This window comes from Anser cygnoides, chromosome 4 (assembly GCF_040182565.1).
Source record: "Anser cygnoides isolate HZ-2024a breed goose chromosome 4, Taihu_goose_T2T_genome, whole genome shotgun sequence".
NCBI lineage: Eukaryota > Metazoa > Chordata > Aves > Anseriformes > Anatidae > Anser > Anser cygnoides.
The window spans coordinates 58,125,076-58,150,572 of record NC_089876.1 but is presented as its reverse complement, the minus strand read 5'-3'; the positions used below and the strand labels follow the sequence as shown (position 1 = coordinate 58,150,572).

Here is a 25,497-nt window from a genome sequence, read left to right as displayed (position 1 = left end):
ATAAATGATTGCTCTTAAATGGCTTCATCAGCTAAGCAAAATTGATTTATATGCAAAAATTCAAAATACTTATACTAAGCAGAAGACTGGAACAACTATAACAGCATTGTTCCATGAGAATCAAATGATACTGTATTAATAAAATTCATTAGGAAAGTATCCAAATTAAAAAATGACACTAATTTTAATGGAAGTTATATGTCATTTACTACAGATGAACAACTTCTCTGCACATTAACCTAAGATTGAAAGAAGAATATTTCATGGTTTCCTATGAAAGAAAATTAAAATCTGTATTTCCTCAGATGTAAGGCAGCAGTAAGTTTAATACAAAATACCAAAGAGAACTGATGATATATGATTTCCTTCTATGGGGCATATAACCTCAAAAGAGATTCCACTGCTATATATTGCATTTTAAAGTTTACAAAGAAAACCTTAAAAATAAATAAATAAATACATAAATAAATAAAAATCATGACGTTCATACAGAAAAATGCTATGCCCTGTTGAGTAGCAGAATCATTGGATCTTGAAGGCCATGATGTTCTGGGGGTTACATTAAATGCTGGTTTTCACTAAGAAATGCAGCTAATTGCCATCAGTTTGTTGAACTTTAAATTGAATCCAGACACCAAGGGCACAAGTAAATTACAAGGAGACAGTCAAAATTTAAGATTTTCTAAAAAGGTAATTTCAACATTGGAAATAGCCATTCTGGAAATTCAGAAAGAATGGTTATGCTTGACAGTCTCCAAATCTCCTTAAGTACAGGAATTTTAGTTACCATTGTAATGAATGGTAGGAACACAGTGCCAATACAGATCCCTCAAGTCAGTAAGTCTAGTTCTCAAAGTTTTTACCTACCTCATCTTTTCTCCATGTTTGCAGGGTCCACATCCTTACTCAACATCCTGTAAGAAATGCAAGACCAAATGCAGGAAAGACCAAAAACCAAAATCACTCTATGACCCAGAGAGCAGGTGGGATTTAGGAGATTGCTGAAGTCTGAAGTAACTGTAAATGTCTTAACAACTGTGAAATAAAACTCCTAGATGACTCTAGGAAATACGGTACCTTGTATGTTAGAAAAGATGAGGTTTTTAAAACAAAGGTTTTTGAAAATAAAATAAAAAATCTTAAAAGTCAAATCCAGTAATTGGTTTGAAGCCGAACAGACTGCATCCGGCACTCAATACAATATAGGATTCAGTAGGAGCAACAGGACAGTCTATATTTGCTTTTTGGCTGTGGACTATTCCACACTTCAGAGGCAAGAAAACACAACCATGATTCTTTTTTTCACACCAGAAAATACGTATGAGAGAAAAAAGTTCTCTTTGCCCTTCCCATAGGAAAACAATACAAACAAGTAACAATGAGGTCTCTTTTCATCCCCCTTTGTTTTACCAGTACCTCAAAAATCCCAAAACTCACCATGCAGGCATAATTGTGTACCTCTCCTCTCCATATTCTCCCGTGTTCTTTCATAATCCTTTCTACTTGCTTATCAGACACCATCTAAAACAGTTTTGGTACCTTACACCAACTACACTATTTGGAAGATTACAGGAGCTGCAGAACTTCACTCCTCAGACCATTAGAAACCTTCTAATTTCTACTTGCCTCCAATATGCGTTAAGGAAGAAATATTATACTCCCCTTTCATTTTTATTTACGTAGGTTAAACTAACTGACCTTTTAAAAACTATTTAAAATTAGATATTCTTCTCGTTATTCTGGCAGTCTTTTTTCTGCATCTCTTTCTGTTCATGTGCAGGTCTCTCGGAACCTTCACACAACATCAGAAACTACAGGCGTGCAATAATGGCTCCTTATCTTTACTTAAAAATACTTTGCTGAGAGATCTTAGAATTGTTTTAGCTTTCACACAGCTGCATCATGCTGGAATTCAGTTACCCTCCAAGTGGGTAAAACAACCTAGTTTTCCATCATTCACCTGCTGACCACACAGCAGAAAATCTTTCCTATAGAACACCTACTTACATACTCTACTCCTGTAGGGCGCCTATACAAAGTTAAAATACTTCAGTTTGCAATGTCTGTTGTTGTTTGTGCTTACTATTGACTTAAGACATTATCCTGGACCAAGACATGCACAGGTACAGAATATAAACTGGTCCCAGCTTCTTTGAATCCCTCAGTCTCCATTACTAAAATGGACAGCAGTGTGGAGGGAGCAGAGGTTGCAAAATACAGAGAACATGTCCCATAGATCTGGATTGCAATCAGTATCTTGCTTTCCTCTTTATTTCAATTTTAAAGTCTTCCAATGCTAGAGTGTCACAAAGAGTTTGTCAGAAATAAAAAGTAAATAAACTGCTATTAAAAGGCAGTGCAACACACCTGTACCAAAATGGACATCTGAATATGATGCCCTCACTAGGTAGCAGAGGTAGACAGAAGTGTAAATGCCATGGGTGACAGCTTTATAGCTCTTATGCAAAGGGAAATTTCTGACAGAGGTTACGAAGTCTGAGCTCTGACGTTCTTAGAAAACTCCAATTAAGCTACATCATATGTTAACTTGCTACAACATTATGCCCATTATGACATTTTAGAGCTGGTAACAGCTGCAGGCTTCTTTTATCAATCTACAATGTAAATAAAAAATCTATAGGAAAATCACTTTGGGCTTATTCTTTCTAGACAGGGACAAATAATTTTATCTTTTTAAGGTTTCCATACCTAGAAATGAACATGGCTTCAGCAATAATGCTGGGACAGGTAAGCTGATTCAAGTCATAATGTAAGCCATATTTAGAAGAAATGCAGAAAGTAATTTAAGTGTAATTTCGTCTTTATAAAAAACTCTCAACAGTGGTAAATTATAATGACAGTGTAATTCATCAGCTCTGTGTGCCAAGGCAACTGTCATGAGAAATGGTGTCTTAATGCAAAAATGAAAATGATGCTATCAGTTCAACTGGAAATTCCTAACACTGGTGAACATCAAACTAGAATCTCAAAAGGATGGCAGTTCCCAAAAGAGATGGAGGAAAAAAGGTGGAATCTCTATTAAGTCAGTTTTAAAGGATATGGAAAAAATATTGTATGATGCTGAGTTTGAAAAAACCATAAGCATAAATCCAGACAGAAACATCCTCCGTGTACTTGACATAGAAGAGCTGAGTCTGAAAAAGACCTGGGAGAGGAAGATGGAAAAATTCTCTGCAAGACAGCTGATTAATCTGTTTGCATTGTTTTGTCAGTGGCTTATTATCTGGCTATAGTATTCCAGGACTCACTCCCAGAACTGCTTTTCTCATAGCATAGCTACTGTGCCCCAAGGCAGTCAGCCAGACCTCAATGTGGTGGCTATTCCATTTGCTGTGCCTGTAAGTTGTAAACACATCCTTACTTTACATGATCTTTTCCAATGAGTGGCCTAAACTCACCCCTGTGGTACGAAAAAAACTAACCTAGAAATACAGGAACTACAGTCTAATTAAAAAGATCATACTAAGAAAGAAAATGTTCATGGACATCTACATGTAGCTATATATGCATATAGTTATATGCCTTTCTCTGCACTAATAAAGTAACAATTCCTTGACATTATATTAAAAATGGGGATATAGCTATTTCTTGATTTACCTCAACAAATAAAATACCAGAGACAAAAACAAAGGTCTGTTTGAAATCCCCTTGTCACTAGTATTGAAGTAGGTATCAAAAATAGAAAAAATACAAACAACCACTCAAGGTAGAAATACGGCAAGATAAAAATAGAATATACCTCCCACCTTAGATATGTAAAAATTGTATCTTAACAAACAATATAAACTGGTTACTCAGTACAGGAAATCCATACACTCAAATGAAATGAATAATCTTAACATAAATTATGACACGATCATATGAAAGGAAACTCAGAACAGAGTAAGAAGTAAACGACCTGCTTTGATGGATGTTGTAAATAAACAAAACAGACTTGTTTCTAGAGCTCTTTTATATTTACAATCTAGTCTATTGATCTTACCTTTTAAAAAAGTTAGTTTGTCAGCAAACCTAATCTCCAAGTCCTAGAACCTTGTATCACAACAATTAGGGGCCATGATCCTAAGAGAGCAGCTGACTGTAAGTCAGACAAGTCCTCCCACAAGGTGCATTATTTGAAACTAGGTATGACTCACAGCAGAACAAAATAATAATAATAATAACAACAATAATAATAATAATAATAACAACAACAACAACAACAACAAAAGGAAGCTAATTCAACAAACTTAAATACTTCATAATATATGTGAAGACCAACTAGTGATTTTAGACAGCTACTTCTAGGCACTGGAAATAGGCTTGAAAAATTAGTATAATTATAAAAAAACGGACAAAAAGGCTCTGAGATAAAGATCCTGTGTGTCATTGTTAGGCTTTCAATATCTGGTTTGCAAAATTCATATGTCTAAATTAGGTTTGTAAAGTGTCTTGAAAAATTTAAGGAGAAATGCATCAGAAAGGTAACAGCCAGACACCTCTAAAACCCTGCTGGCAGCTTTAGGTGGTTGCACATACAGCCGAAAAGGCTTGCAATCCAGAATCCTCTCCTCAAATTAGAAGCATAATTCCCTCCTCTCAGGAGCAGGATGAGTGTCACATCTTTCATTTAAAATAAGAAGAGAAGTACAGTATTAATACTCCATTTCTCCTACTCATATCTCCCCACCTAACCCAACTGACCAACAATCATAGTACTCACCAAAATATAAGCCTGTATTTTAGCCACAGCTCATAACCATGTTTTCCCCCTTGAAGGAGAGGGAAAAACTTCCGTACTTCCTACTTACTCACTCCCATCTATCCTGACCTGTTTGCAACTGTGTGAGTTTAGCTACTGGTATATGGAAGAGGTGGCCAGAGGAAGCTAGAAGAGGAAAGAAATTGTTTGTTCGACCTGAGTCCAAAATAGCTCTTGAATGCCCACTTCATACATAGAGAACACATCATGCTAAAAGAAGGGTACCACACCAAACCAAAAAGAAAAAACAAAAAAAGAAAGGAAAAGATATAAACAAAGATAAGCCTTCTGTTAAGTTCTCTCACATACAGAAAAGAAAAAAGGCATGATAGCACAAAAGTTATCTAGGACGCTGGGAACAAAGGCAACCTACACATAAGTGGCATTTTGTGAACTTGATGGAATAACAAGAATTATTAGTAGTATAATGTAATACCTAGTTACGAACTATACAGGAAGGACAGATTAGGCTGAAGACTAACAATATCCATACAGTGTCATTAATCCTAAAAAAAATCATTAGTAATCTCCCTGCAAGCCCATAGCTCTGCTTTACAGCACCAATGAGTTTTTGCTAGCCAGCTCTTTACCACTGTATTGGCTTTGTACTGATCCCCATTGTCTCCATCTTTACTAACAGTTTCCGATGAGACAATACATCAAATGTTCTGCCGAAGTCCCCACAGATCATATCTATCACATTTGCCTTATTAAAACAAACAAACAAAATCTCTTAGAAGAAAAAAAAAAAAAAGATTATTCTGGCAAACACTTCCTTGATTAAAGCCACACCACATTTTATCCCATTCTCAGTTTGGTGTCCATATGTGCTTGAAGTGGTCTTCCTTACTGTTTAAAGCTTCCCAGGTTAACACCTTTCTCTTTTTCCTTGTCCTTAAATTTAGGTGCAAGCAATCTTTTCTCTTATCAACTACTTGTCTTTTTTAAAGTTTTCAGACTATCCAATTTGCAGAGCCAGTGAGAACCAAGCAAATCTATGCAAATACAGATATTCTTTTTGTTCAGCTAGCTGTGGTGTAGTTAAGACTATATGGTACTAGGCATAAACTGATGACTTGTGCTGGACTGTGCTGGCTTTCTGCAGAGCCTACCCGAGTACATCTGTGATGTGTTTCCAAGATCACTGTGGACTGCCTCTTTATATTCTTCCATTCCTCGGTCATTGAGGGCACAAGAACACAGTAATATTGCATTTAGTTCCATGCTACACTTAAAATAGGAAGCTTAAAGCAGTTCCTAAAACAATAAACTTTCTTAAGCAGGATGTGCAAGATGGCCTGCACAAAAACTTCCAAGCTGGTGGCCAGAAATACACCCTTTCATTATCTGGGCCATCCCAGCCCAACACAAATTCAGATCATGGAAACTGTGACTGAAAGAGTTGCTGTCCTCCATACAATTCAACATACAATTCAACATATATATTGCATAAAATTCAACAGATTTATTAAAAATCCTTGTAATGGAGCTATTTATTTCAGTACTGTTCTTGTTCTTTCAGTATTGTGCATGACAAATTTTCTCATCTTCCCCAAACCATGCAAGTTAAACTTTTGATTACTATCACTTCAAACTTGACATCGTTGTTGCTACCAGAAAGTACTGGCATGGAGCTTTTTGTACATTGAAAGTGATTCTTATAATTTAAAATTTTCATTAATTTAAATAAACTCTCTATACTGTTCTTTTATAGACAACCTTAAGATAGTAGGGTTTGACCTATAAGTTATTTTGTGTATTTGAATAAGTCACAATAAGGGTGGATGAGAAACCCCCAAAATGCATAAATGAATGGGAAAAGTACTGAAAATAACCAGTAAGGATAGTTTAGAACTGGAAAATTAATTTATGTTTGTAAGCAAGCAGGCTGCTGTACTTTTATCTAAGAGTGCTGAATTGTTCTATTGGTGGAGAGAGAATACTGGATGACATGCTCCTCAATATGAGAATTCATTCATTCTTAATGACAAATGCATTAAAAAAAAAAAAAAAAAAAAGGATGATTTAGGGAAACAGTCTGCGTGGAGAATGTGAAAATATGTAAGTCTGAAGTCCTCCCTTGATGTGGATCAACTGTTTGCTGTCAGCTTGCAACATATATTCTTCAGTCTAAGTACATAGGGGAACCATTAACCTTAGCAAGTGTATCTAACAACCAAACAATAACTGTGCTAAAACAGGACCTTAGGAAGGAAACCAGTTGCATCAAGGTTGTTTGGAATGAAAGGAGTTTCTGGAGATACAGAAAATTTGTAGTAAGAGAAATGGTTATGCATAAACTTGGATACAGCTTTTGGTGGAGAAGAGTGTGTCAAAAATCCTATGGTTTTATAAAAGACATCTTTAGTTGAAGGACAAATCACAGAAGCAAAAGACAAATAATGTCTGAAGGTGTTTAGGAAAGAAATACTGGGGATGCTCCAGGAATTCTTCTAAGTCAATGGAAGAAACAGAGCCAGGAAAATGTAAATAGAATTTACATACATATATGAGAAGATATAAGAGAGAAAAAGTGTTTTTTTTTGTTTGTTTGTTTTCTATTTTTTTTTCCTAAGTCTGTTATGTTTCTTATCCCCGTACTATCAACAGGACCTTACATAAAAGAATTTTAGGTCTATTGATGGAAACAAACTTGACAGAAGAACTATTCTGTGGTGCCTAACATGCTGGAACCAGTCAGCTGGAATATCAGAAGTCAGTGCTCCTCCCCAGAAGACTAATTCTACTTCAAGTGTCCCAGCTAGACCTAGAGGAATACGTTTATGTTTGGAAGTTGAGCCATGCTAAAAAGGGATAACTGTCCAAAATAGAACTGTTTATTGTTAGTTTTATTGTCAGCTTTGTTCAGATGGACAGATCAAGCTCTTAGGTTTGGACCATGTGACAGGGATTTTCCTAACAGATATTCCCAAGCACAAGGAGCTGTGTGTTTTTGGGAGTAGGGGAAGGCAAGTACCTCTTGCATCCCACAGCTGCTTTTAAACGATAGCTAGGGTTTATGTGAAAGAAAGTACAGCTTAGTACCCTCTAACTCTGCTGGACATGTAAAATGTTAGCAAGGCTTTAGATGAGCACGCCTATGTAAAGATCCAGACCCTGGCACCTTCAGGAGGCAAACCACACCAACTGTAGGTCGGTGATAGCTATATTGCCTCAAAACCTTCCATACTCCAGGAAACAAGAAACAAAACAAAACTAAAAGCTATTTCACATTACAGCCTTTAGCTGTAACAGCTGAGATCATCCTACGAGTTACAAACTTCATAGAGTTACTATTATAACCCCGAGGATAAATAACAGTGTCCTGGTTCCAGTTAGGACAGAGTTAAGTAGCTCATAGTAGCTGGTAGGGTGCTATGTTTTGGATTAGGATGAGAAGAGCGCTGATAACATGCTGATGTTTTAATTGTTGCAGAGCAGTGTTTACACCAGGCCAAGGACTTTTCGGCTTCTCGCTCTGTCCTGCCAGCGAGCAGGCTGGGGGTGCAGCAGGAGCTGGGAGGGGACAGACCCAGGACAGCTGACCCAAACTGGCCAAAGGGGTATTCCATACCATCTGACGTCATGCTAAACAATATATAGGGGTGGCTGGCCGGGGTGGGGGGCCGGCTGCTCGGGAATAGGCTGGGCATCGGTCAGCGGGTGGTGAGCAATTGCATTGTGCATCACTTGTTTTCTTACACATTATTATTGTTAATACTATTATCATTATCACTATTATTATTATTATTGTTATTATTATATTCCTTATATTCCTTATATTATTATATTCCTGTCTTAATAAACTGTCTTTATCTCAACTCACCGGCTTCACTTTCCCGTTTCTCTCCCCCATCCCAGAGAGGGAGGGGGGAGGGTGAGCGAACGGCTGTGTGGTGTTTAGCTGCCAGCCGGGTTAAACCACAACAAACAGCTAATAGGTAACTTCTAATAATAACAACAGCGTGTCTCTTACAAAATTTTATCCTTCAAGTTTATCCTTACAATGGCTTTCCTTTTCATATACATACAAACATAATATATATATGTATAAAAGGATATAATATTATCCTTTTCATATACATACAAACATAGGAGAAGGACCTGGGGGTCCTGGTGAACGACAGGTTGACCATGAGCCAGCAGTGTGCCCTCGTGGCCAAGAGGGCCAATGGGATGCTGGCGTACATTAAAAGGAGCGTGGCCAGCAGGTCAAGGGAGATGATCCTCCCCCTCTACTCTGCCCTGCTCAGGCCTCACCTGGAGTACTGTGTCCAGTTCTGGGCTCCCTGGTACAAAAAAGACAGGGATCTCCTGGAAAGAGTCCAGCGGAGGGCCACAAAGATGATACAGGGCCTGGAGCATCTTCCCTATGAGGAAAGGCTGAGAGACCTGGGCCTGTTCAGCCTGGAGAAGACTGAGAGAGGATCTCATCAATGTGTATAAATACCTGAGGTGTGGGAGACAGAGGGATTTGGCCAACCTCTTTTCAGTGGTTTGTGGGGACAGGACAAGGGGCAATGGCCACAAAATGGAGCACAGGAAGTTCCGTACCAACATGTGAAAGAACTTCTTCACGGTGAGGGTGACGGAGCACTGGAACAGGCTGCCCAGGGAGGCTGTGGAGTCTCCTTCTCTAGAGATATTCAAGACCCATCTGGATGCCTACCTGGGCAACCTGCTCTAAGGAGCCTGCTTTGGCAGGGGGTTGGACCCGATGACCTTTCGAGGTCCCTTCCAACCCCTACAATTCTGTGATTCTGTGATAAGATGAGCTATATCTTAGGTAATTATTGAATGTATTCAGTAAATCTTAAAATTTAAATAATATTCAACAAAGTCATCCTGGAAAGACAAAACAAAACAACAAAAAAAATACAGTTTAGATTAATTCTGTTAATATCTCAGTATGTTCTGGCACTTATCCTACTTTGTCACTGCAAAATACATATTCATATTGTAAAAAAAGCAACAAGAGAAAAAAAGTCAGAAACTCTGCCATATGTTTGGCCACTGTATGGCAAAAACAAAAGGAAGAGAAGATGTTAAATGTTCTCTGATCCCTCTCTCACATCTTACCTAAAGGATGATTGAGATCTCTAAGCTGTTTCTAATTAGTTGTTAATGATCTGAGAGTTGTGCGAGTTTAGCATCTTCTATATCTCATTTGATTTCCCCTTTGGGCTAAAACAATATCAAGAGGGCTAAAATGAAGATAAAATACACCTCAATGATCCCTGTGGTTATTGGATGAGAGACATAAATACAGGAAAGTCTGAGGGGAAAGATCATCATCATCATCATCAGTAGCTTTATAACCTGTATTAACAAAACATACAGAAGTGATTGTATTACTGAAGAGCCTGTTCCTTTACTCTTTACAATACTCTCAGTCAGGTCCAGGAATGGGAAGGGTTCTGTGCTTAGTCCCTCATGGCTAGAAGAAGGTTCTTAAAATTCTTGAAAGACTGTGAAAAAAGCAGCAGCTTCCCTGGAAGATTCAGTGTATATTAATCAGCTACACTGTAAGAAATAAAAAATATCTCAGCAATATCTCAGTCTCAGATGTGCTAACAATCACAACAACAACAAAATAATCTGATAGAGAACAGAACTGTATTTTTTGTTCATTAGTAACTATTTGGTATCCTGAACAACTTAGCTGTTTAGGAAGTGAGCTGAGTATATAGGAAATTGACACTGATTTTAGAGAATGTGTAAAAGCCTCTAAGGTTTCAGAGTTAATTAGCTAAAGTATTAAAATAATCAAATTGCTGAATTTTTTAACTTAATGACAGTATTATTTGTGCATACTATGGTTACATACCTGTTCTCTACTTGCAAATATGTGAAGAGAGGGTAATGTTAGTCTTTAGTAATCCTTAGTGCAACATTTTTTATTTGGTTTTTAAAATCTGGACTCATTATAGCAATATAATTGGTTATATATCATACTAAGAACTCATTCAGTTGTAAAACATCTCCACATATTTTAACTAAGAACTGCCTTGAGGTGATGAAATAGCAGCAATACAAAATTTCAGGGTTGTAAAGCAAGACAGAAAGTCTCTTTGAAGAGCTGTTCAATCTATAAATCTTGCAAACACTCTAAGATATGCCTTAAAATAAAGTGACCAAACTTGTCATTTAAAAAGAAAAAAAATACTTACAATATGCCATTACAGCATATTGACTGAGAGGCTAAAGTCACTATGATTAAAATGGAGCAATTCACTTTGAACTAACTCTAGTTGACTCCTCTAATGTGCCTGAGGATTGTCTGTGGCAAGCCCAGAGGAAATCTTTTGCGCTTCAGTTAGCAATAAGGCTTGCAAATCATTATTCTTTCAAAGACTAACATAGATAACTGAGGATACCAGTAATATTTGGTCTTTTGCTTGTACTTGAGCCCCGAAGAGCCCAATACGCTAGTTAAATACATGCACTTTTATAGTCAGATTCCTACTGTATGAATGTACGCTATTTGCCCTTCTCACAACATAACCAGCTGAAGAACAGATGAAATATTATGGTTCAATAACCCCCCAAATGTAAGAAGTAGGAAAAAAAACAAAAACAAAAAACTCTAATTCACAGTCCACAATCCACTAAAAACAGTATTATCAATGAAATCTCCAGCTAAACTGTTCTTTCTGTTGTTTCAAAGGAATTGACCACACATTATTACATATTCGTTTTGTTTTGTTTTCTGGAAATAGCAAGCAATCTGTTACAACCAGCTGTTTTGTAATCCTTCCGTAGCAGAACAGTGGTGGGATTAAGAAGCCTTTGTGATTCTTGTACTTCTTGCTCTGCACTGATAAACATGTAACTTCCATCACAAGCATACAGATTGATGCCTGAGTATCTGGCTATGCACAATGTAAAAAGCAACTGGATAGTCTATTGCTCCTTCTAGGGAAATAAGTGCTTTTACTTATGAATTAATCTTACATCACATTTTTACAGGTTGGTTCTTTCTCATCTTTCATTTAGATACATTTAAAATGGATAAGTGATTTTTTATCATTTCCTTTGAGGGATGAATTCCCAACATACATGTTAAAAACATTAAGATAGGTAAAAATTACTTTAAAACTTATCATAGTTTAGACTTTGGCTACACTGAATTGGCAAAGCCCAGAATTAAATTTACTCATTCTGTAGAACTGTAATAAACAAATGAAAAGTCACATCATGGATCAATATAGCTGCAAAGGTACCTTTGTTCTATGCAATCCAAATAACAACAACATCTAATACACACATCAGGGATGAAATTACATTAGATTTCCAGGAGCTTATTTACACACAACAAGCACCAAATGAGCCCTATGCTTATAGAGTTATCCCATTCAAACATACTGGGCTTGTAGAGACAACTTAGTAGTCAAAGATAGCACTCCATTTAAAGCTGCTGCAACATTAATGTTGTAGCTTGTCTCCATTTTTCAGCTAAACAGAGGTTTTCTTTTTCACATCACATAAAGTCTTCAACCAGCTCAAGCCTCACAATAAATTGCAAACTCTGTTACAGTATATCTTCTATTATTCTGCTTGTTACTTTAGTAAGGCAGGAAATTAAAGCAATAAAACACTTTCAAAATGATAGGGCACACTCAGGCAGTCATTTTTCTTATGTTCCAGTATTATTCTTCAAAAGACCTTTTATGATACTAATATTAAATTCTTTGAAGTCTGAAGAATCTGTTGAAAGTGTTGAATTTGTAAGATATAAAGCTCAAATATTGCATCTACTCATGCATTTATTAAAACTGAGTATGTGGGATGGAATTAAAAAAAGCACAAAATGCAATGCAGCTAAATAATATATGACCTGATACATTTGAGATCCACATTAGAGAGTACATTGTGTGGAAATTTGATTTAATGCTAAGGAAAATCCATTTTGCTTTTGTCTCACCTTACGTGGCCAAATGCACACCAGATGTGGTCATTCATATAAAAGGTTGGTAACTGCACACTGAAGCAAGGAAAACCAGACAAATACTATAATGGTCACTTATTCCGTATGCTCACATAAAGGAAATTGAATCAAGATTATGAAATTGCATTCTTTATTAACCCCACACAAAAAGGTCACATAGACTGCTCTTATTAATGGTATGTACACTAAAAAGATTGAAAGGGATCATATGAAATAAAAGCATGGAAAATGCTAAGTCTCCTAGCTGAAACAGTTCCAAAATGAAATCAATAAGATTGTTGAAAGATTTATCTCATTGTTAAAACCTAAATAAAGATAATTAAGTATGTTTTAAGAAAAAAAAGAAAAAGAAATAAAAGAAAAAATATGGGAATGAAAGAAAAAAGGAAAGATGAAAAGAAAAAGGAAAGATAAGGAAAAGGAAAAGGAAAAGGAAAAGGAAAAGGAAAAGGAAAAGGAAAAGGAAAAGGAAAGGGAAAAGGAAAAGGAAAGGAAAAGGAAAAGGAAAAGGAAAAGGAAAAGGAAAAGGAAAAGGAAAAGGAAAAGGAAAAAAAAGGAAAAGAAAGAAAGTGAAGGAGAAGGCAAAGGCGAACGCGAAGGCGAAAGAGAAAGAGAAAGAAAGAGAAAGAGAAAGAGAAAGTGAAAGAAAATGAAAAAGAAGAAAAAGAAAAAGAAAAAGAAAAAGAAAAAGAAAGAGAAAGAGAAAGAGAAAGAGAAAAGAGAAAGAGAAAGAGAAAGAGAAAGAGAAAGAGAAAGAGAAAGAGAAAGAGAAAGAGAAAGAGAAAGAGAAAGAGAAAGAGGGAAAGGGAAAGGGAAAGGGAAGGGGAAAGGGAAAGGGAAAGGGAAAGGGAAAGGGAAAGGAAAAGGAAAAGGAAAAGGAAAAGGAAAAGGAAAAGGAAAAGGAAAAGGAAAAGGAAAAGGAAAAGGAAAAGGAAAAGGAAAAGGAAAAGGAAAAGGAAAAGGAAAAGGAAAAGGAAAAGGAAAAGGAAAAGGAAAAGGAAAAGGAAAAGGAAAAGGAAAAAAAAGGAAAAGAAAGAAAGTGAAGGAGAAGGCAAAGGCGAACGCGAAGGCGAAAGAGAAAGAGAAAGAAAGAGAAAGAGAAAGAGAAAGTGAAAGAAAATGAAAAAGAAGAAAAAGAAAAAGAAAAAAAAAGAAAGAGAAAGAGAAAGAGAAAGAGAAAGAGAAAGAGAAAGAGAAAGAGAAAGAGAAAGAGAAAGAGAAAGAGAAAGAGAAAGAGAAAGAGAAAGAGAAAGAGAAAGAGAAAGAGAAAGAGAAAGAGGGAAAGGGAAAGGGAAGGGGAAAGGGAAAGGGAAAGGGAAAGGGAAAGGGAAAGGGAAAGGGAAAGGGAAAAGGAAAAGGAAAAGGAAAAGGAAAGGAAAAGGAAAAAAAGAAAAAGAAAAAGAAAAAGGAAAAGAAAAAAAGAAAAAGAAGGAAAAAGAAGGAAAAAGAAAAAGAAAAAGAAAGAAAAAAAGAAAAAATAAAAAGAAAAAAAGAAGAGGAACAGGAACAGGAACAGGAACAGGAACAGGAACAGGAACAGGAACAGGAAGAGAGAGGGGAGAAAAAGAGGAGGAAGAAAGAGAAGAAAAAAGGGGGAGAGAGAGGGAAAGAGAAAGCAAAGACAGAAAGACAACACGAAAGGGTGAGGGAAAACGTAAGAGATTAAAAGTTATGGAAAAGACAAGGAAAAAGGAAAAGGAGCAAAGGAAAAGAAAAAAGAACACTAAGCTAAACTACCACAGGTGATGCTCTGTGCATGTTAAATATTCTTCATGATGTCAAATATAAGGGTGAAGTGGATTCCTTGCTTATCAAGTGTGCTGACTGAAAGCATTCAATTAGAAGGCCTCAGAGAGGAGTGAATGTTCGTCATGTAAGTCCTGATTTCTCTGCGATTTTAAATTTTATATTCACTATCAGTTTCGCTGTCGCTATCAATTACTTTTCCAGTTTCATTTGATCTATTTTATATAGATTTTAAACAACCTCCGCTGAGAGTTCCAATTTAGTACATGGACACTTTCATTTAGCAGAATGTAACAATATATGGTTAGCAGCTACACCACTGCCATTCTGATTAAAATGTCCAGGTTCAAACTAAAAAATAAATCTTCTACTTCTTCTATATGCTAAAAATACTATGGAAATAAAATGTAAATACATGAAATACAGAAGGTAAATAAGTTTTTTTCTAAAATTCACTTTAGTTCTACAGCAATCACTTGTTCCTTCTCTAGCACAGTTTTTCTTTTTTTTTTTTTCATGCATGTTTGGCTAGGAATTAACTGGGCCAAGTCTAAGATATAACTACCCAATAACTTATGTTTCCCTTCTCATTTTTGACACGTTTCTTCTCTGTTGGAATTCCAAAGCAATCAACTACCTGGGGATATATACTTCTCCAGAGACCTCCCCTTCACTATATCAATTAACTCAAAAGCAGTTTTGGATAACTTCCAATGCACTACCACCATCTGGTCTCCCTTAAGCCTCACAAGCTGGAATAGACTTGAATTGGTCAGATTGACGCTAATTTTCTAAATTATTTACAAATTAGGCATGTTCTTACTCTGCTTCCTTTCTTCAGTTTGTTAAGAAATTTCCTAGTGACCTAAAAAGTCATTGAGAATCTTCCTTAATCTCTAAACCAAGTCTCAGAAATTGCATGCAGATTACCTGGCTCACTGCAGTGTGGTATGCTTCAAGGGTCTATGTCACTTGCAATTCAGGTGGAGGAAACCGTGAAAATGCACTTCAGCTTCCACCTGGTCTGTGAACCCCGCTTTCACTTTCACGTGAAACAAGCTTGCAGGGCAACACGCTTGCCCATTGGTCTCTGATAGAGAAACAGGATATAGCCAGGCAACGTAACAGGCCCATTGAGCTGGAAGGCATTTCTAGATTTAGCAACATGGAGACACCCAGGAATAGTCACTGTTCAGGGTTACTGAGAAGTCCACTTATAAAATTAGTAAAGTTAGTTTTGCTCTCCTTTTCCTATCAAGAGAACACAAATCTCCCCTCTGCTTAGGCTGTACAGCCAGTTTACCACTTGATGCCCAAAGAAATGTGACTAACATATGTCGTGTGATACATGCTTTTTGTTCTCTGCCCAGGACGGACAAGTCTTCTCAACACAGAAGCTCTTCCAGGTTTATTGCAAGAGAGGAAAGAAGAAAACTAGAAAAAGTCTTATTTTATATAGCACTAATGTATTTTTGTTTGAGATGGCAAGGAAATTACACATAGCACATACTGACCTCGTGTACTTCCTAGTTCCCAGATGAATCTAGGTTGATGTCCTTCAGCTTTTGCTCCTCATTTTCACCTCTTCCTACTGTCATGTATAATAGATTAGGAATCTCTTCATAATTACCAATCCCTCAAGGCCAGTGTGTCTTCTAGCACCAGATCTGAAAACTGCACTTTAATTATGCATTCAGAATTGGAAAAACAACTGTGACTATAACATCACTGGTAAAAATATGTCTTGAAAGATATGAGAAAAAATTTCAGCCACAGCTTTGGCTCTAGATACTAATATAGCAACTACAACCCATAACATTTTACAATTGCATTACCAGCATTGGGGATTTTCTTAGTAAGGGGAAAGACTCTGCTGTAAGGAATGGCTGGAAGCCCTATAACTCCTTAACTCATCAGTAGAAAACCTAGAACTCCTATGGATGCTCAGCTGGCTGTTAAGCCTTGTGCCTTAGTACTGGGGAAACAAAGGATTTATATTGGAGTCTCTTCTCCTAAAATATGGCATAATCATTGGCCATTACCTAAAACTAAGTTTCAAAAAGCAATAGTCTGTATTAGTGCAGGCGTGCAGAGGTATATTTTTATATAAATACATATAGGTAAGTGTGTGCATGTGTGTGTGTACATGCAGAGAGTCATATTTACTACTAAGTGTCACATAGGTTATGGAAAGTCACATTTCTTGGGTGTTCTTTTTTTCCCAGAGATCTATTTGGTAGTTCCTTGTAAAAGCTGAGTACTGAAGAAACTATGGTTAAATATGAAGTTACACTAAAAGGAAGACTGGTTTTTTAACGTCATGATGCATCCCATTCTTTCAAAAGATAAATGCTACCTGAAATAAGAACCCCAGAAATGGATTTGTGTTTCATCTCCAAAAAGGTCTAGAGTACGAAAAATTACCTCAGAACACCCAAAAGTCAAAAAAAAAAAAAAAAAAAAGAACACTACTGGAAATAATTCATAAAACAAACTAAATGTGAGCTATGCCCCTCTGCTTTGCTGAGGTAATACGAAGGCAGGGAGGTTTACTGTTTAGATCAAACAGCTGTGGGCAAGAGGATTCTTGGTTATAATCCCCACTGAGCCAACCTCAGGCAAGTCATTCAGCTTCCTTTTGCATCAGTCAATCCAGCTTAAAAACACAAAAAGCAGGACCTCAGTGAAGCCAGATGCTGCCTCTACGCCAAACTATCTCTTGGGTAAACAAACTGGAGAAAAAAAATTGTAAGAAGCAGACTATATAAAGGAGGGGAAAAAGGGTTCTTAATGGTTTGCAGGAGGTTGAACAGAGGCCAGATACACCACCATGCTGACAAGGAACATTTCCTAACATAATTTGAGATATTACACTGAAGTAGGTTCATTTGCTACTGAGATTTCTCAATTTAATGGTATTTTGTCCTGCATAAAATATTTACTGCATTTTGGTGATAATTTACTAATCGACAGTCAGGAATTAGGAACCTTCCAGAGTGAAACACTTTAAAAATACATTAGTAACCTAAGACATTCTCATTTTGAAAAGACAGGTATTTCTTCTCACATACAATGAATCAACAACTCAGTTGTTCTGTGAATTCCCCTCTGCCTCCAAACATTTTGCTGAGAAGATGAATATGAGAATACAATTGACAGCTTTAGGGTGTGATACACAAATAAAAGATAATGAAAACTAGAATTAAATTCATGGGCTGCATTTGTTTTCTCTGCATGCTTAATAGAGTCTCCCATTGTTAAGGACTCTGTAAGTAATCATAGATTTCTTATTTAGTCTACTGGAAGAAAAGTGAGCTGCTCTGAGGATTAAAATGCTACAAATTAAAATAGACAAAATATACATGTACAGGCTACTCGGTTGGTATTTTTTCTGCCAGCATGTAAAAAATTATAGATGCACTAAATATTTCTGTAATCATTCTCTTTACAGCATTATGCATGGAATTGTCAGTTTTTGCCACTGAGCTTTGTTGATTTATATCAAATACCTAATTTAAATATAAAAGGGATGGTTACGTTTATTGCACACGAGCATTTAGGAATACCTAGTGATATTGCAGCATTCTTTTTTTTTTTTTTTTTAATCATATAAAAGTAATCCATACGAAAAAATAGAAGCAGCACTGATCGGCAAAAGAAACAACGGTCATTTTTTGCTTTCCAGACATGTTTTATTATAGGTTATAAATAAATGGAGTAGTCAGTGTACTACATAATATTCATTCTAAACTTATACTCTGATAGCCCTGATGAAGAAACTATTAGTAGAAACTGTTCTATGACATGCATTAGGTCAGTTCACATCATCAACCCCTTGTCTCTTTTAAACTTGATGAACTATTCTTGTACTCAACACATTTATGCCATGGTTTACTTAATGAACACGTATTAAAAAGTATTATTCTGCCACATACTCTAAATAAAACTTTGGACCACTGTTGTGCTGGTAAAGAATTAAATGACTTCAGTACAATACTGATAGGAAACACCCGCAATAGGGGTCCACATTCTTCACACTTTGGATTCATTTTTCTCCCATCTGTTGGAAGATCACTGTAGTTCAGTCATGCAAACGTTCTTCCTCCCATGGAAAGCAGTGAGGAAAAACAATAGCTGTGTTATGACACTGCCTTGGGGACAACGGGAAAGGGTGTGAAACTAGGGTGCAAGTATGGATAAAACAGTTACTCTCCCACAATCATGGAGGAACCCATTAAGTTGAGGACTGGCACGCACCGTTCCACAGACTTGAGATAAGCGAATGAAATCTAACCAGAGAACAAGCTGTCATCTAAGAGAAAAATACATACATAAAAAAGTGTTTTGTTTGTTTGTTTGTTTGTTTGTGTTTAGAAGTCTGCCAGCAGAAGTAAAATGGACTTTCTAAATTAAAAAAACAACAACCAACAACAACAACCAACAACAAAGAAAAAAAAACACAAAAAAAACCACAAACAAACAAGCACACATACACATACACACACACACAAAAAGCACATACCAGTTTGGACCCATTAGCAGGTCCCATATAAAATCTCTGTCTCTGCTCTTTAATCTGTAAAAAGATATAAGAAGAAACTCTCCTTCATTTCTTCATGTCGAGCCATGATGGGATATTTGAAAGGTCATAGGACCAAAATACAGATAGGAACAAAAGCCAGCTCTGCCACTGGGAATCTGAAAATGCCATGCCTGCCTCAAGTTCTCTAGGACCTCAACAAGTCCAAAACCGGGGAACCTCAAAGAAATATGAATGTTCTGCCCAAAGTTTACTAGGGTTTAATCCTAGAGTTTAATATTTCACAGCAAGAAAATCTCATGCTAATAGTTTTAAATACTTGACTTAACTTGTTCTGTATAATAACTCTGTTACTTCTCCTCCAAGATTTGGTATTGGAAATAGTAATCAAAAAAAAAAAAAAAAAAGCAGGACTACACTAAAGGAGGATCATATGAAAAAAGAAGCACTTTTAAAAGAACTGTCCTAATGGAGGTGGTTCCAGTGGATCCACAGTCCTGCTCCAGGTTCAAACACTGATCAATTCTCTGATACACTCCTACGTTCAGGCAGATCTGTGGGAGTCATACCTCGAGGTATACTTCTAGGAGGCACAAAATAATCGTTTGATTTGGTGTAGTCCTAGCTCTTCCTTGAGAATATCACTAAAAGTACTCCGGTAAATATGTCATAATTAGGACATACATTGAAAAGCAAACGTGTAACATATGACTAAATTATTTGGCAAGTGACACTATGCAAAGAACAACCTTCTTTCCCTTCCCTTCTCATTTTAAGCTCAGAGCAAGACAGAAGAGAATGACTGGTGAAGATGAAGTAATGTGCTCCTGCCTGCTGCAGATGCCTTATGCACGCATCTGGAGCTGCTTCCAGATGGATTGCTGAAGATGAAAGGGTTAACAAATTAGGACTAAAACTAACTTTTCTGTTTCTAAATCAGATCTGCTCAGACATGCCACATGCACTTGTTCTCATCAAGGATTAACTGCATGACAAGCTTGAACTTTTAACATCAAACTCTTTTTGGGTTAGTGGAGAGTAAAAAAAGGTCACAACACTTCCATAAAACTGAAACATGTAAATTTTTCATAACATCATCATTCAAAAATGATTCCCCTTATTTTCTTCGACCTTTCCAAAATAATCCACCATTGATCTAAGACTAATAATGAGAAATAACAGCTCAACTGTGAATTTCCTCCTCTCTAGAAGTTTAAAAGGGTGAAAGCAGGCCTTGTGATACAATAGTTACCTCCACTTGGGAGTTGCCACCCTAACTACAGTGCAATACCACCTAATTTGAATTCAGAGGCAACAGACATTACCCAAGAACAAAATTCTATACTTCAGAAAAAGGAAAACCTAGCTACCTGCTTTTCTAGCTCCTTTCAAAGGCTGCATGCATTAATGCTTGCAGATGCTTTGTTGTTGTCAAATAAGTGACAATGATGAGCAAGATGTAAGGGGTAAAAAAAGGAGTACGTGTTTTGCTGCATCACTGTCCTTCTCAACTACACGTAGGATTTTTATTTTTATTGTTATAAAAATATGTATCTACTATAAATTAATAATTTGCCATTTGTCTAATCTGCTATGATGCTTTTTCAGGTATGATGCTAATTGTTAAACAGTAAATATATGAACTATTGGATAAACATTTGCAAAAAAAAAAGTCCTTATGAAATACAACAACAGTAAGAGTCTGAATTTCAAAACATCAGTGTTCAGAGATTTTTGGCTCGATCCACAGCACTACATTTCCCTGCCGTGTACCTAGCTGTGGATTATGACAGAGTGGCTCATCAGTATAGTTCTCACTCATACTTTCAAACCAACTTTTGCTTCACTTCCCTTTTGTAAGTTTTCCTTGCCTACGAGGGAAAAAAATAAAAAAAATAAAATATAAAAAAGTGGGAATATGGGCACAAGCTTTTAATTTGCTTGTAGCTTCCTGTTGAATAATATGACAGATGCTGACTTTTAGACTGTGTTCATAAATGAGAAAAAAAGTCACCTGAAGATAAGCTAGATGTAATATGTCAGACTTTGAACTTTTCCAAAGAGCTCTAATGTATCCTACTGAAATAGTCTTTAACTAACCACACAAAAAACCCTGTAATTTTTCAGTGTTTTCAATGTTAACATAAAAGGGTGATTAATGCACTTCCTGCATTTGAACATAAGAAAAGAAAAAATAACTTTGCAAGATCATAAAGGACTGTCAACTTTGAAGAATACAGAACCAAATTTGTGCTAGAGATTTGGGGTGCTAGAGAACTAAAGTTGATCAGAAGCTGGACAGAAACACACTATGATTTTGGGATATTTTAAAATTTTGACAGCACAGAGCTAAAGCCATTAAGCTTTCTACCAGAAAACAATGAGCAGTAATGTAATGACCATCGCTCAGATACACGTGCTCATCCCTATATTTCTCCCGGGGGAAAGAAGCTACTTTTCCAAACCTACAGCACTCTGATGCGAATCCCCTCTGGCATGCACTGATAATCAACTTTTACCTTTCTCTCTTTAGTGCTTTGAAACACGTTTCATTCTCTGCTTATGAATACTACTAGCTCTTCGTGCCACAAGGCCTTGTGTGACCAGCGCGGCTGCAGCAGCTGCCTGCTCCTCCACAGCTGCCCTCTGTCCCTGGCCGCTGGGCCCGGGAGAGCAAGGCTGTGCTGCTAGGCCACACAGCTCAATTCCTGACAGAAAATATTTTTGTCTGGAGTTTACTGCATAAATATCAGCCCCTGGGAGTTCTGCCACAGGTGCAGCCCAGAAGCTGAAAGTGAAAAGCAGCTCCTTACCTCCTGGCGGCTTTGCTCAGGGGAGGAAGCGGCGGCTCTCCCTGAGGGAAGTGGCTGAGCCAGGCCGGAGGGCAGCGCTGGCTGGCTCAGGGCAGGGGGGATGCCTGAAGCTGAGAGTCTGGGGCCATCCCCAGAGCAGCCCCTGGAGCCACAGCCAGGAGGCATGGGACAGAGAGGTCCCCGCAGAGACCCCAGGCTTTGAGGAAGCCGTGACCCCCTCTTAGGGCTGTCAGAGCGGCAGCAGTGCAGGGTCTGTGGTGCTGAGAGCCTGATTTCGCACTAGCCTGTCATTTAGATGTTTTAGTGAAACACAGCCTGAGAGAAGGGGAGCTTTCTGGAAGTTGTTTTTTGTGTCCATTGTAAGAAAAGCCAGGGGCATTGGCATGCTCTCATTTAAGAGCTGTCACTGAGTCAAGGTTTCATTCCAGCATGTGCATACTTCGCAGCATTTTCATGATTTTGACATCTCTAGTTTATGGAATCTTCACTGAATATTTGTCTGTCTTTTCTTAATCTACTCGAGGACAGAGTATCACTGATTGTCTTACTGCTGCTCTGCGTTTAGCATGAAGTAGAGCATGGCATACATGCTTATATCATGAATGACAGGTAGAAATCACCAGATGCCTTCTTTCTGCCCTTTGTTACCCTCATGTCACTATAGCAAGCGTGTGATAGGAAATTAAGCATGAGCCTAACAAGAAGAAAATATTAAAGCACCAATTCATCAAAGTACAAAACTAACATGTAGCCAAACTTCATCCTGCTTTATACAGCTAGAATAACTTCAAGAATATAGAAGGAATATCTGTTCCCCAGAAAGCCTCACTTAAAGCATCAGCAGTTTTCAGCTGCTTTTTCTAGTTGACATTCTCCCTGTACAGAACTAAATCCCAAGTCTGGATCTATTTTACAGTTTATAGGAAAAGTAATTCACAGAAAAGGGACAGTTAATGAACTTTTTAAAAAAAATGTAGTGACAACTGAAATTCAAAGGACAGCCCACTTGGCAACATTACCTAAGCTAACTCTTGAAATGGTATGGACATGTCAAGGAAAGCATTCTTTTAAAGTATATTCATAAAATTAGTCCACAGAAATAAGCTCTCCTCTGTGTTCCCTTTCCATTTCCAGCATCCCTTAATTCCAGCACAAAAATACAGCAAGCAGCGCTGGCAGAGCTCCACCTTTTATGCACTCTCTGCTGAACTGGGAGTTTTCTGTAAAAGGCCAGATCTCTGACTGTTTCAAAGGGAATATTTTCTACAAGGGTTTTGGTTTTGTACTGTAATGATGTTCATTTTGATAAGCTTTTATGGCTGTCAGCATAGTGATTGTTCACACTGTTCACACAAGGATTCTATAAACAGCAAATAAGAACCACCAGAACACAAAGACAAAATATAAACACAGAAGTTATCCTATAATCAAAATCTTATGAAGCTAGTTATTCTTTATTTAAGTCTTACAATAAATTCTGACTACCCAAATTTCTAGAGAAAGTGCTCTAAAATATCACTATCGAGAAGTTTTTAAAAAATCCTGTTCAAGATCCAACAGACTGCAGAATGAATTTACAATACATGTGAACAGTGAAGTGCATCATTTTCAATACATAGTATTTGGGATGACGGTTTATAAAAATAATCAATTAAATTAAAGGTATCAGTCTTTAAAATTATTGATTAAAGGTGCCATGAGATCTCTGAACATCTGCATAGTAATAAGCCCCTCCTTTACTATAACCACGAAGTACTACAGTCTACCATCAAAAGTTAACATTTACTAAATGTTAATACATACTTACTTTATGTTATTTCAAATTCAAAATTAAAGGAGTGCTTTCTAATGAAAAAAATTGTTAAGCTGATTTTTAATGTCTATCATTGTAAAGATGTAAAAATCTTAAGAGATTTACACCTATTCTGTATAGGGTTGGCATCTTTACCTGTGTATGCAGCTTTTCTTTTCATTAAATAGCTGTTTTTCATTGATGTAAATCTAGAACTTTATCCCACTCCTACCTGAACAGGTTTCTTCACCTGCATATGATAGAGTAATCCTATACATTTTTTTATTTTTGACTACAAAGGAAACCAGCTTCAAGAAGGTGTGAAATTTCTCAAAGATGCACTAGAATATAAGGCTAAGAAGTCCCCAGATGCCTTGGTATATTTTGTCTGATACCTCTATGTATACCCCTCAGCATGTAGACTGTTAGGCAACAGAAGTGTCTCCTATTTTCCATTTACTGTGTGGATAGCTGAGACACCTAATTTGGTTGGCACCAAGTTTAATTGTTGCATTGTCTTAATCGGGCACCTAAAGTGATTGCTCTGGATTTTGGTCAAAAGCTTTGGCTAATTCTCATTTTGGAGACAGCTCAGGTGATCCACCTATTTCCTGTGTCCACCCATGAAGACTGACAAATAATATGCAAGAGAGACAGACTCTACTCTGGACTTGAAAGATAGCAACTAAAAGAAAAGATCCTGATGATTTCAAATGATGAAAATGTCAGGACAGGGGACTCCATGTGTGGGAAGAATTGAAGTGAATCTTCTGTGCTCAGGTAAAACTTTCCTTAAATCTTCTTTCTACAGTAGTGGTTACCTGCGACAATCCAAAGAACTCTTTTTTTTTTTTTTTTTTTTTTTTAAGAATAAAAGCCAACAGTGTTAAAAAAGCCTTGTGGAATCATGATGATCCTCCTTAAAGTCCTGCAGCTAGCTCTATGCATATTCATATTGATAACCTAAGGTAGCACATATAGAATTTAGGGGGAGATTGAACTGAGTCCTTCCAAGCTGCAGTGCTGTGGCAGACTTACTATAGGATGACAGAACTAACATTTTGAAAAGTTAGTTGAAAACAACAAAAACTATAATTCTCAGTCTGCACACTCCTCTTAACTCCTATACACTTTGGACAAATTAGGATCACGACTTCATTTGTTAATAGCATATCTATTAAGTATAAAAACAAAAAATTAACGTAAAAAGCATTAGAAGGCAATACAAATTGCAGAAGAAGGCCTCATTGCTTCCAAGTAAATCTTTAGTATTAGAATCCCATTTTTTTTCTAATTTTTTAAAAAGTTTCTGTGTCTAATGAAATGATGCCCAGAAGAACAATCTCTAGCTACAGCTGGGAGGAAAACTACTTTATGTAAAACGTCATAAATGTCTTGGTTTCATTTGTTTTAATTTTTGTTGTACAGTGATCAGTTTGTTGACAGAACATCTGCTCATTTCATCCTTTGCAAGTTCAAGTCTATATTCTGCTGCTGCTCTGTTTTCGAGATAGAGTGTCTTGTCATATTTTTGGCTCTGCAGTTGTATTCAGCACCAAGAGAAAGATTTTCATATTTGTCTGTTGCTTCTATGAAGTACTCATGGAACTGATATTTCATACACATTCTCCCCAGATGTTAATTTAAAACCTGGACCACCTCAAACATATGCAGAGCTTCAAAATTAACTCCAAGAAGTCACTGAAGTTGTCACAATAAAGACACTAAAAATAAAATTGTTTGAATGATGAGAAGTACAGTGTTTGAGGTTGCTCTCTGTTTCATTTACCAGAAAAGTCCATTTTATTAATATGTTAATCTCTGTGGAACTTACTAAAACCAAATAATACCTTTTATAATTGCTCCCTTCTTCCACAAGATTTTTTTAGATTTCTG

At 36.8% G+C, this 25,497-nt stretch overlaps 1 protein-coding gene across 15 annotated transcripts in view; it reads right to left on the bottom strand.

Annotated features, from left to right (window-relative positions):
* TENM3 (teneurin transmembrane protein 3) overlaps positions 1 to 25,497 on the bottom strand; it is a 1,343,587-nt gene that overhangs the window by 653,691 nt on the left and 664,399 nt on the right. The gene's annotated exons all lie outside the window — the stretch shown is intronic.